General features: G+C 44.0%; 1 protein-coding gene across 1 annotated transcript in view; it reads left to right on the top strand.

Annotated features, from left to right (window-relative positions):
* Nucleotides 1-4,908, top strand: part of LOC144680096 (disintegrin and metalloproteinase domain-containing protein 12-like) — a 268,407-nt gene extending 263,499 nt beyond the window's left edge. Inside the window, exon 24 of the mRNA XM_078541258.1 lies at nt 3,517-4,908. The gene's annotated coding sequence lies outside the window, so the exon portion shown is untranslated. The remainder of the gene's footprint in view (nt 1-3,516) is intronic.
* The last annotated feature ends 7,674 nt before the right edge of the window (nt 4,909-12,582 follow it).

Raw genomic sequence — 12,582 nt, forward strand, 5'->3', positions numbered from 1 at the left:
GGAGGTTGAAATCAATGAGGTTGTGAAGCTGTTGAGTGTAGAGACTGAGGGAGAGAAGCAGTGAAGATATCTCCATGGTAATATTTTTAACGTACTTGAGAAGGCGATAGAGAATGATAATTTTAAAAGAGCGGTGAGAGGTCAAACAAGGTGAGAGGCTCAAAAGGGGGAAATAGTGCCAGAGGAGTAAGGGATCAGGCCAAGGAGGTTTAGTGATAAGCGCCATAAAGCTACCATGACAGGAGACTTCGTTAAGGGGAAAGGTGTCATCACCAGTCAGCCAAGTTTCCATTAAGGCCATGATGTCAATGTAATCATCAACAATAAGTTCATGGGTGACAAGAGCCTGGTTCTATTAGGAGTTCAGGATAGCATGCCAGGAGCAGCACCAGGCACCAGTCCAGACGAATTAATTATCCGAAGACTGTGCCACTGTATTTCAGATTCCCAAGCCAGCAGAAACAATCTCACAATACTATCAAGACCCTTTGGAATCTTGTATGTTTCAATGAGATTACCTCTCATTCTTCTACACTCCAGGAATTATAGGTCAAAATTACTCAGCCTATCATCATAGGATAACCCTCTCATCCCAGGCACCAATTTGCTGAACCTTCGCTGTCGCGCCTCCAATGAAAGTATATCCTTCCTTAAATATGGAGGCCAAAATTACAAATAGTATTCCAAATGTGGTCTCACCAAAGTCCTGTGCAATTGGAGGAAGGCTTTTTTATTTCTGTGCTTCAATACCTTTGCAATAAAAATATTCTGCTTTTCCATTCTTAAGACTAAAATGAATAACTTCACACTCCCCCGCTTGATACTCCATCTGCCATCTTGTAGCCCATTCACTTAGCCTGTCTATATTTCTTTGCAGCTTTCTGTGTCCTCCCCACAGCTTACATTTCTACTTAGCTTTGTACCATCAGCATACACTACTCTCTGGCTCTTTGTCTAAGTCATTAATATAGAATGTAAATAGCTGAGGCTATTTGAGATCCTTGAGGCTCTCCGCTGGTCACAGCCTGCCCCATTTATGCCCAGTTGGTTATGCCCTCAGTTCGTTAACTAATCCTCTTTCCGTACTACTACATTACCTCCAACTCCATGAGCCCTTTTGTTGCCTATTAACCTGTTTGGCACTTTATCAAAATGCCTTTTGAACATTCAGGTATATCACATCTTCTGGTTCCTCTTTGTTTATCCTATTGTGACATCCTCAAAGATTCTAATAAGCTCCTCAAACACAATTTCCCTTTTGTAAAACCTACTTTGTCTGGTCATACTATAATTTTCTAAGTATATCCTGAATGATAGATTCCACCATTTTCCCAACAACTGATGTCAGGCTAGCGGGCATCCCTGTTCCTTGTTCTCTTGCTTTCACCTTTCAGGAGTGCAGCCCCAACAACATGCAAGAAGCTCGACATTAACATTCGCATCGCACGAGTGCCAGGCAATGACCATCTCCAACAAGAGAGTATCGAACCATCTTAATGTTCAATGGCATTACCATCACTGAATCCCCCACTACCAACATCCTGGGGGTTACCATTGACCAGAAACTGAACTGGACTAGCCATATAAACACTATGGCTACAAGTGCAAGTCAGAGGCTAAGAATACTGCGATGAGTAACTCACCTCCTGACTCCCAAAGCCTGTCAACCATCTACAAGGCACAAGTCAGGAGTGTGATGGAATACTCCTCACTTGCTTGGATGAGTGCAGCTCCCACAACACCCAAGAAGCTGGATACCATCCAGGACAAAGCAGCCTGCTTGATTGGAACCCCTTCCACAAACATTCATTCCCTCCACCACCGATATACAGCAGCAACAGTGTGTACCATCTACAAAATGCGCTGCAGGAATTCACCAAGGCTCCTTTGACAGCACCTTCTAAACCCACGGCCACTACCATATAGAAGGACAAGGGCAGCAGATAGATGGGAACACCAGCACCTGGAAGTTCACCACCAGGTCACTCACCATCCTGACTTGGAAATATATCACCATTCCTTCACTGTTGCTGGGTCAAAATCCTGGAACTCCCTCTCTAACAGCACTGTGGGTGTACCTACACCACGTGGACTGCAGCGGTTCAAGAAGGAAGCTCACCACCACCTTCTCAAAGGCAACTAGGGATGGGCAATAAATGCTGGCCCAGCCAGCGAAGCCCACATCCCATGAATGAATTAAAAAAAGTAATCTAGGACAAAGCAGCTCTCTTGATTGGCACCCCATCCACCACCATAAACACACAATCCCACTACCAACCATGCACAATAGCAGCAGTGTGTACCATCTAGAAGATGCACTGCAGCAACTCACCAAGGCTCCTTCAACAGCACCTTCCAAATTTGCAACCTCTATCACCAAGAAGGACCAGGGCAGTAGATGCAAGGGAACACCACCACTTGGCATGATTCCCTCCTTGTGACACACCATCCTGACGAGAAATTCTATTGCTGTTCCTTCAATTGTTGGGTCTAGATCCTGGAACTCCCTCTCTAACAGTACTGTAGGTGTACCTACACCACATGGACTGCAGCGATTCAAGAAGATGCCTCAGCACCACCTTTTCAAGGGCAATTCGGGATGGGCAATAAATGCTGGCCCAGCCAGCGATGCCCACATCCCATGAATGAAAAAAAAATACAAGCCAAGGCCTTAAGGAACTCAATGTTTAGCTGAAAACTGGTGCAAAGGGTTTCCTATTCCTGTTGCAGGGTGTTGGTTACAGCTCAGTTAGTCTGAAGAAATCTTCATAACATACATAGGTTAACTGTAAGTCTTTATTGACTTTTAGAACTATTTATAAATATACAGTAAAGGGTATAAGCTGGGAGCTGTTTCCATGCTTGCTGGCACACACGGCTCTGTCCAACACGAAACTTGTTCAAGTGCAGGTCATGTTTTCTCTTACATCACTGTGTGGGCAGTACTGTACTCAGTCTCACATTAACCCCATATGTGCCAGACCCTTATATGACAGCTTCTTCATGCTCCCTTCCCTGTTGTCACCCACTTCCTCCTGGCTCATTCACTATTCTTTTACTGGGAGAGAGGTGTTGGGTGGCTGGGGGCACCATCTTATGAACCGGACTACCCAAAATATCCTCCTGTAAAACAAAGCTAGGTGAGCCTCGAGGTCAGCAGTCCTCTGCTTGAGTAACACAAACCTTTTACGCTTGATAATTCTGTACTTTTCCTGGATATTTCACAGATTCATAAACCCTATCACATACAAGTCCAGCTTCTGGTATTTCCACCATCTCAGCTGCTGCCCTGCTCACAGGCACCAACTCCAGAGCTTACAGTTCTGTGGAAAGTGAAGCACAACTTCCCATTGGCACAAAATGTAAAAGCAGTTTGTTATTTGTAAAGGTAATCTCGCCACAGTGCAAGAGAGCAACGAGAAAGAGAATTTAATAGTATGGGGGAAAGAAATTCTCTGCTGGTCCATTCCCTACTGAACCATTAACATTTATTAATACTTTTTCTTCTCCCTACAGGTTCAGACATCGACCAGTGAACTACAATGAACTTATCAATTATACAAAATCGCCATATGTACCCATCTATTATCACATCTCTGTCTGTGTATTACTTTGTATTAAAAAGCGAGAAATTTGCTGGGAAGTGATGCAGATCAGAGACGATTCGATGAGGACATTTCTAGTTAATCTGAATAAGGAGCCAAATCTCCCACTGTAGCAATCATTCACAGTAAGGGCAAGAAACTCAATCATAAATATTTCGTGAGATATGCTAAACAGTTATTTCACTTCATTGATTATAGATGCTGCTACTGTATGGTGGAGGGAATGGATGTTTAAGGTGGCCGATGGAGTGCCCATCAAGCGGCTTGCTTTATCCTGGATGCTGTTGAGCTTCTTGAGCTATACACATCCAGGCAAGTGGAGAGTATTCCATCGCACTCCTGACTTGTGCCTTGTAGATGGTGGACAGGCTTTGGGGAGTCAGGAGGTGAGTTACTTGCCGCAGGATTCCCAGCCTCTGACCTGCTCTAATTGCCAGAGTATTTAAACATTTAAAAAGCTTCATGGATAATTTTAAAAATCAGCTAAATCTTCTTTAATAAGTTATTTTAAAAATCTGATACTTAAATCTGATGAGAGTTGGAACTGTCCCACAGCCATTTTGAAAGTTGAAATCATCTGGTCCAGTACCGGTCCAGATACCAAATACTCACAAACTGCCTCTGGAGCCACTAGTGCCTGTAAACAGCAGCCCTAAAATATGCTGTCATAAGAGACCATAAGACATAGGAGCAGAAATTAGGCCATTCGGCCCATCGAGTCTGCTCCGCCATTCAATCATGGCTGATAAGTTTCTCAACCCCATTCCCCTGCCTTCTCCCCGTAACCTTTGATCCCCTTACCAATCACATGTCATCTTAATCCTGATGTCAGTGAGCTCACAAGCAAGCTCTCTGAGGGAACATAGAATGGCCATGGCAACTTTGGGATACCTGTGGACCTCACACTGTGCACTGGCAGCTTTGGCACCGTTCACACTGCAAAATACGGGCTACTAATCAGACTAAAAATGTACAAATTATTTGCGTTAATTTAAAGTGTTTTCATACAGCAAGACAATGCAGCTAACACGAATAATATTGCACATAACAAAAACCTTCTCATTTAATTGTATCAATTTTCAGCATAGCAATATTACTGTTGAACATGTGAAAATGTTTTGTCTAACTTGGTTCTGAGATGGGCTCCTAAACACAGTTAGTGAGTCACATGGTTCCACTTTAAGCTTTGGTGGAGAAAAACAATGTTATGATTATGATGAACTTTAAACAATATTGCCAAGGGATGTAACAATGATTATTTTAAATTATAATACTGCTTTAATCACTCACCTGTCTGTTTTATTGCTGTGAATACTTACAAAACATTTTTCCTCTGCTTGATGCACTCTTCAGGTGCATCCTCAGTGCTCTGAGCAGGGAGTTGTACTCACACGGAGGTACGGTCATGGAATCATAACAACGTAAGCAATAGAAGCAGGACTGAGCCATTTGATCCCTTGAGCCTGCTCCGACATTCAATAAGATCATGGCTGATCACATTGTTGCCTTTACTCCCTTTCCTGCCCCCATAACCCTTGACTCTCTCATAGATCAAAAACCTGTCTAACTCAGGTTATATCTTGTTACGATATTGATATTGTTATTATTTATTTTATATTCTAATCCCTGTAAAGACCGATAATTTAAAAAAAATAAATTTGATCTTCCAGTTGATAGCTGAAAGGATGACATGAAAATATTAATGTTTTAAAACTTTTGCTGTAACTAACAGGCTAAAAGCACTTTTGAATAAACACAGTTAATTTTAGTGCAGACGGAGACGATGTCCATCGTCATGAAACCGGAGCCGGTGGCCCAAATCTAGAAGTGCAAGTCCCCAAACCTGGCCACCTACTATTTTCATAGGAGTGAATGGAGCCAGGTCATGGTTGCATATCCATAGCTCATGGAGACAACTGCACATGTTAACCTGCAAATTCCTTCAGTTAAATCTGATTTTCATTAGTAGGATATCCAAAACATGACTTGTAGGAGGAGAAGGTCTAAACTTAACAGTGTTCTTTGGAGAGGTAGGGTACTGTTATGGACAGGGGAAGGAGGCAAAACTGAACTCCTTTATTTTTTCACCATCTGTCTGTAAGCAGGGGTATTATAAATTTTGAAATAGGCTGTGGTATGTTTCCCCAAATCCTCTGTTGGTGACATCAATTTTTTAAAGGGGCTCATAGCAAACTCACTTCTGGGTTAAATCAGAGGTATGGTTTATTCACACATTCAAACCCAGGGAATAGTCACAACATTATACACAAATACAAGCACACAATAAGAAGATATTTACAACCATCAATAACTTAAATAAAAAGCACCACAAGTGTAGATATCAGTTCACATGATTGCCAGTGTCCAGAAAGTCAGAGTCCAGTGAAGGTTCAGCTAGCTGAAGCAGGATTTTGTAGAATTGCTTTAAAGTTGATGGTGATACAGTGAGATGAGGTTGGTGTCCAGAGACTTGGTTTCCTTAGTAGGCGATGGCAGGAATCTTCCAGAGAAACTGATTTTGAGGAGGTTTGGGCTTGATGCAGAATTTGGGTCAGCCTGGAGTCTTGCTTTGATGTTTCCAGGCTGAAATTTAAACAGCAGACTGAGCTACAAGTCTGAAAATGTAATATTAAAACTTCAGCGTGTCCAGAAGCTTGGGTCTTATGATTCTGCCCATTAATGAGTGGGTTGCAGGCTAACAAGCAGTTTCTATGCCTCTGGTCAAAATCCAGTGTCCATATTAGGAGATAAATGATGGCTTTCATTCTTTGCAGGTATAATGAGTTTCAATGGCTTCCCCTTTGTTATAGTATCAGCCCTGGGAAACAGGTCATTTGCAGCTCCCAGATTTCATTGATCATAATGGGCCTGAACTTCCGTGGAGTGGTAATCAGAGTCAGATTGTCACTCCACTCCTAGGTTCCTACCTCGAAATCCAAGGGATCCTTTCCCACCTGACCTTCTGACTCAGGCAGGGCAGGAACTGTGTAGGGAAGCACGTTCTGAAGCCTTCAGCTGAGGGCTGGAAAATTGGAGGTAATGAAGCCAAGCCGCCTTTTATATTGCACTAGCTGCCGTAAAAGAGTTTAAAGGTCCAGCCACTTTCAAGTCAGGGAGAATGAAGATTTATAAGGTAAGTGGGTAGGATTGGGAGGGGGTATCAGGTGGTCAGTGGGGGTGGTCGGTTGGTCGGGAGGGTCCGTTGGTCGGAGGAGGTTGGGTGTTCAGTAGGGGGCGGGGGTCAATCGAATGGTCAATGGTGGGGAGATGATTGAGGTGGGTTCAGTTCATAGAGTGATTTTGGAGCAACTTCCAAGACTTATAAAGTCTTTGAACTGGGACTGTGAATACAAATGCTCGTTTTCATGAGATATTAAAGGAAGTTAAATGTAATGAATGAGTTTTTAACCAATGAGAGTGTTTTTTGAAAATTGTCAATTCATTAATTGGTACTGAAGGATTTTATTTAATCTCAGCATGAGTCCAGAGAGCTCTGCCCATGGTGGATACTGGGTGAGTTGGCATGGAGGGTGTAAGGGCAGAGGATTGTAGTTGGGTGGCATGGGTTGGCACAGTTAGCATAGGGGCTATGAAAGAGCCATAGGTAGGCATGGGAAGGTGTGAGGGACTATGGGGGTGGGTGGAGGGGCACAGCTGGCATGAAGGGTAAATGGGGCAATGAGATGACATGGGTTGGCAGGGATGGGGCACGGGGAGGGTGTGAGGGGTAATGACTATTTTTGGTTTTATTCTTTGTTTTCACTGTGCCTTTTTGCCCAGACCACTCTGCACCTTGCAGCCCTGTGGCTGCCTCCAAACTCCTTCCAGGTCGGTGGGCTCAACTCTCAATTCATTCCAACCCCCTACAATGAAAATCTGACCACCCAGGGCACTTATTCCTGTGAGGGGTTGGTAGAGTTGGGAATTGTCCCAAATCTACCCTCCAGATCCGGGAGCAAAAACTCAGACCAATTTTTGAGGGCAACCTATACTCTAAACTACAGAAATTTCCCCTTTTACTTTGAACAGAACCAAAGAAACCCCCACTTGACGTGTATACTTTACACTGTCCCTGAAGTAGTCATTTCATTTTCCCAGACTCCCTCCAGAGCGATTCTGATCTCCCAAGTGTTTACCTTTGTTCCTTTCTTTTCCCAGTCTGGTGACTTACAATTCCAGAGCTGGCATTCACATTGAAGGTTTTTCCTGAAGATTTTCCTTCTAGCACAAGTTGGGCAAATCTTCCAGCCCTGTTTCAAATCCTCGCAAATTTGGTCTTTTAAATCCAAACATAAGCTCCTACCAACATTCCTGCACAGTGAACCATCGAGACTCCAATCCTCTAGCTGCTTTATCACGGATTCCGGCAGAGTTTCAGGGATATTGTTATGATCTTGAGGGAGACCATTAACCTTTAAAAGGAAATTTGAAATTAACTGAAAGAATTACCCACAAGAGTTCACAGGTGTAATTTTATGGCCCCCATCGCGGTGGGGATGGGGACATAAAATGCGGCAAGTCATCCAAAAGTCCACTGACTTCAGCAGGACCGGAAAATCCCGTCGGCGGGAAGGGCCATAAAATTCTGCCCACATTTAAAAAAAACTTTTCCTGTACAAGGCATTACGGACAGTGTGAGTGAGAGCTTCTGAAATTCCTGTCCCCTTTCCAACTGTCCGCAATCAATGAATTTTTGAGAGACAGATGTGTGCTTAACCCCATGAGTGGAGGAAATTGGAATAATCAGCAGCAGGCTCTTAACGGGTTTAAACAAAGAAAGATGATTGTTTATTTAAACACTCACCCCAAAATCAAACACTGAGTCACACACTCACACACACACCAACACACTTTAGGAAAGTAGATTTGGAGAGAATAGTGCACTTTTACAAGTTATAAAAAGAGGAATATTTTGAATATTTTTAAGGCAGAGCTAGATAGATTCTTGGTTAACAAGGGGGTGAAAGGTTGGGGTCGGCAGGAGTGTGGGGTTGAGGTTACATTCAGATCAGCCGTGATCTTATTGAATGACGGAGAAGGCTCAAGGGGCCAAGTGGCTGACTCCTGCTCCTAATTCGCATGTTTGTTTGTTCGTATGTTCATAATTCATGTGGTTGTCTTGAGGCTCCTGACTCTGCCTTACCTGCAGTCATACCCTCCTGTCTCTGGCCACTGACCAAATCAGAAGAGTCTATCCTAAGTGGTGTGAGCGCCTCCTGGAATAAAGTGCCAAAGTAACTTTCCCCCTCCCTGATATGCCGCAGTGCCTGCAGCTCAGCCTCCAGCTCAATCAATCAGAGCCAAAGCTCCTGCAGCCGCAAATATTTACTGCAGATTTGTTTGTCCTGGATCACACAGGTATCCCGAAGCTCCCACATCCTGTAATCGCAGCATATCACCTGTCCTGCCATCTCCAAATGTGTTCATTAATTAATAATTGCTAATTAATTATAATTAATAAAGCCTACACCTCCACAATGGGTTTTGATACTGCCAGTGAACTTTACAACACTGATAAAACAACAATACAGTGTTTACAATACTGATTAAACTAATAATACCAGTTACTGGTTCACCTGCTCCCTCTGCTGCATCAAATACTGAAGGCTGAAAAAGAATAGAAGGAAAAAAGCACCTCCTGCCCATGCTTCACCGAACTCCACACTCAGCACATTTTACTCTTACAGTAAACCTTACTTAAAGCATCTCTTTCTCGCAATGCTCGAAATTCCCACTTTGAACCAAATTCCCAAATATACTCATTCAGTTTCTGTCTCACTCAGGCTGAAGTCTCCCCTCTCTGACCGTGCACCTTTCACTGTTACACGCAACTGTGGATTTACATATAGCTGGTTCAAAATCCTGGAACTCCCTTCCTAACAGCACTGTGGGTGTACCTACACCACATGGACTGCAGCAGTTCAAGAAGGCAGCTCACCACCACCTTCTCAAGGGCAACTAGGGATGGGCAATAAATGCTGGCCCAGCCAGCGAAGCCCACATCCTGTGAATGAGTATAAAAAGGTATCATCCACATATTGGAAATATGCGAGGGGTAGGAGGCTAGATGTCACTCCGACAAGGACACGTTTCTCGTGGAAACCAACAAAGTTGTTTGCGAGAGCTGGGTCTAGAGGGGGTCCCATGGCAACACCATCTATTTAGGCATACGTGGTGTCATCAAAACTGAACTCAACTGTGCGAGTTGCAGAGTTCATAAGTTCAATGAATACTGATTCACAGTGGTGGGGGGTCTAATTCACCATGATATAGTGCTGCAGCTCAAATATCTATGGTTTCCTTAAGTGAAACATTGGTGAATAGGCTAGCAATGTCAAATGAGCACATGGGCACAGCATTGCTATCGATATGCAAGTCCTGTATGGCCTACTTAAACAAAAAGGCGTCCTTCACCATGCATGCGGAAAACTTGGTCAAAACTGGTTGCAGCAATTCATACAACCATTTGGCCAATTCATGTTGTACAGAACTGGTCTTAGATAAGATGGGGCATAGAGGTACATCACTTTTGTGTGTCTTAGGCAGCACATACATACAGGGAAGTGATGAACTGTGAGGATGAGCCCTGTTGTATATATCACGCGGCATTGATGGTGACTCACAGTTAATTGCCAACAGTGTCCAACATTAGATGTGATTCCGTGACTGGACAACATTTACTAAATAATCCTCAATGTGCTAAGAATTATTGGCAACCATTTTATACTAACCTTTTGTGATTCATGACACCCAGATCCCTCTGCATCTCAGACTCTGCAATCTCTCAACATTTAGATACGACGCTTTTTAAAATTTTCCTGCCAAAATTACATCATTTAGATCTTTAACCCTAACAATGACATAATCGAGGAGGTGCCAATGCTTTAATCTAAGATGCCTCCATATAGTTTTGTATTTGTCCTTCTGGCAGGAGACAGTGTTTGTTATAATGAGGCCAAGGTGAGCACACGTTGTCAGCAGGAGGATGCCATTTACATTGGACTGTTTATACCAATGGTTCCACTCTGGACGTTGGAGTCAAGCCCAACCTTAGCATTAAAATCCCCCAGAAGGATGAGCTTTTCTTCTTTTCGGATGGCAACTCATCAGCACCTTGTCAAGGGGCAATTAGGGATGGGCAATAAATGCTGGCCTGGCCAGTGACGCCCACATCCCATGAATGAGTAAAAAAAAACGTCATCAAGTCAGAACCCGCCTTTTCCTTAATATCTTCATTGGAGACAAGGGTCGGGGCATATTGGCTGATGTCAGTGGCATATTGGTTACAGCTGAGCTGTAGGTGAAGTGTCTTGAGTCTTCCAACTGGGGAGCTCAGGAGTTCTGGCAATGCAGCCAAGATCCTATTCCAGATGGAAAAACCAACTCCATGGAAACAAGGGTCACTGTCAGCCTTTCCTTTCCAGCAGAGGGTGTATTCCTGTGCCTGTACCTTCAGCTGCCTCTCCCCAAGAAGGTGGTCTCACTGAGGGTGGAGATGTCAAGTTTGGAGTCTTGCTAATTCACGTGATACAATTGCAGTTCTTCTTTCCAGATTGTCACTCTTGAGATTATCCATGCGTGTTCTAAGATTCCAAGTTTTTTAAATAGTCATTCACGGGATGTGGGCTTCGCTGGCTGGGCCAGCATTTATTGCCCATCCCTAGCTGCCCTTGAGAAGGTGGTGGTGAGCTGCCTTCTTGAACCACTGCAGTCCATGTGGTGTAGGTACACCCACAGTGCTGTTAGGCAGTTCCAGGATTTTGACCCAGCAACAGTGAAAGAACGGCGATATATTTCCAAGTCAGGATGATGAGTGACTTGGAAGGGAATTTTCAGGTGGTGGTGTTCCCATCTATCTGCTGCCCTTGTCCTTCTAGATATTAGTGGCCGTGGGTTTGGAAGGTGCTGTTGAAGGAGCCTTGGTGATGTAGATGGTACATACTGCTGCTACTGTGCATCGGTGGAGGGAATAAATGTTTGTGGATGTGGTGCCAATCCAAACATTCACTCCCTTCACCACACACATCTACAAGTTGTAAAATTTAGAGTTTTCTTTCCATCACCACCATAGGGTGTAGTTTCCCAACTGGAAGAGAATGGGACAGCCTATTTTTAGGGCACCTTTTCTAGCATCCTCCCTCTTTGGAATTAGCAGAGGGCATCCTGAAGAGAACTGATCAGTTACAGATGCTGCTGCCCAAAGACACCTCTGTCCAACAACCTTCATTCACCTGTCGCCTTAACTAGGGACTCCCAGATTCTCAGCCCCGTCTCCATCACCAATTCTCCATCGTCACAGGACTTGGCAAGTGGACTCTGGTAGAAGCATGCATGTGACTTTGTTTGATGTGGGGATCTTAGGGTGCTGTCATTGTCCACATGATCATGACAGGTTGGTGTCAGATTTCAGTAATATGTCGAACCACAATGACCTTGCCTTCACAATCAGTGAGATGCACAGTCTCCCTTCACCTGTTCTGCTGTTGAGAACTTTTTAGACTGCACTTTGTCTGGCACCTCCCCTGACCTTACCACCGTGGTGGCCCTACGAGGAGCAAGGAGCTCCTGACGGCATCGCGCAGGGAATGGAAAGCGTGAGCCTCACCACCACATCGAGGTGGTGATCCAGAGAGAGACAATGATCACTGTCCCCAAAATGTGCAACATGTGCTATGGACACTTTCTTGTGCCACTCTCAAGCTGAATTTTCAATATCAGATTATGTGTTCCAAGTGGAGCAAAAGAGAACGATTATGTCAGCAATCCTTAATACAAAAAAAAAGGATTTGTGGAACGAAACAGAGATGAGCACAAGGAAGGAATGTAGACGAGAGCAAGAATGCCTACAAAGGTGTCTCAGCGTAGATTGGGATATAGAAAAGAATGTAGGGATTGAAAAGCATTTGGTATGAGGGGAGATGGGTGAGAGGAGGGGATAAAGGAGAGAAGATGAGGTGTAAATCTATAGATATGGATG

The sequence above is a fragment of the Cetorhinus maximus genome, chromosome 1 (assembly GCF_964194155.1).
Source record: "Cetorhinus maximus chromosome 1, sCetMax3.hap1.1, whole genome shotgun sequence".
Taxonomy (NCBI): domain Eukaryota; kingdom Metazoa; phylum Chordata; class Chondrichthyes; order Lamniformes; family Cetorhinidae; genus Cetorhinus; species Cetorhinus maximus.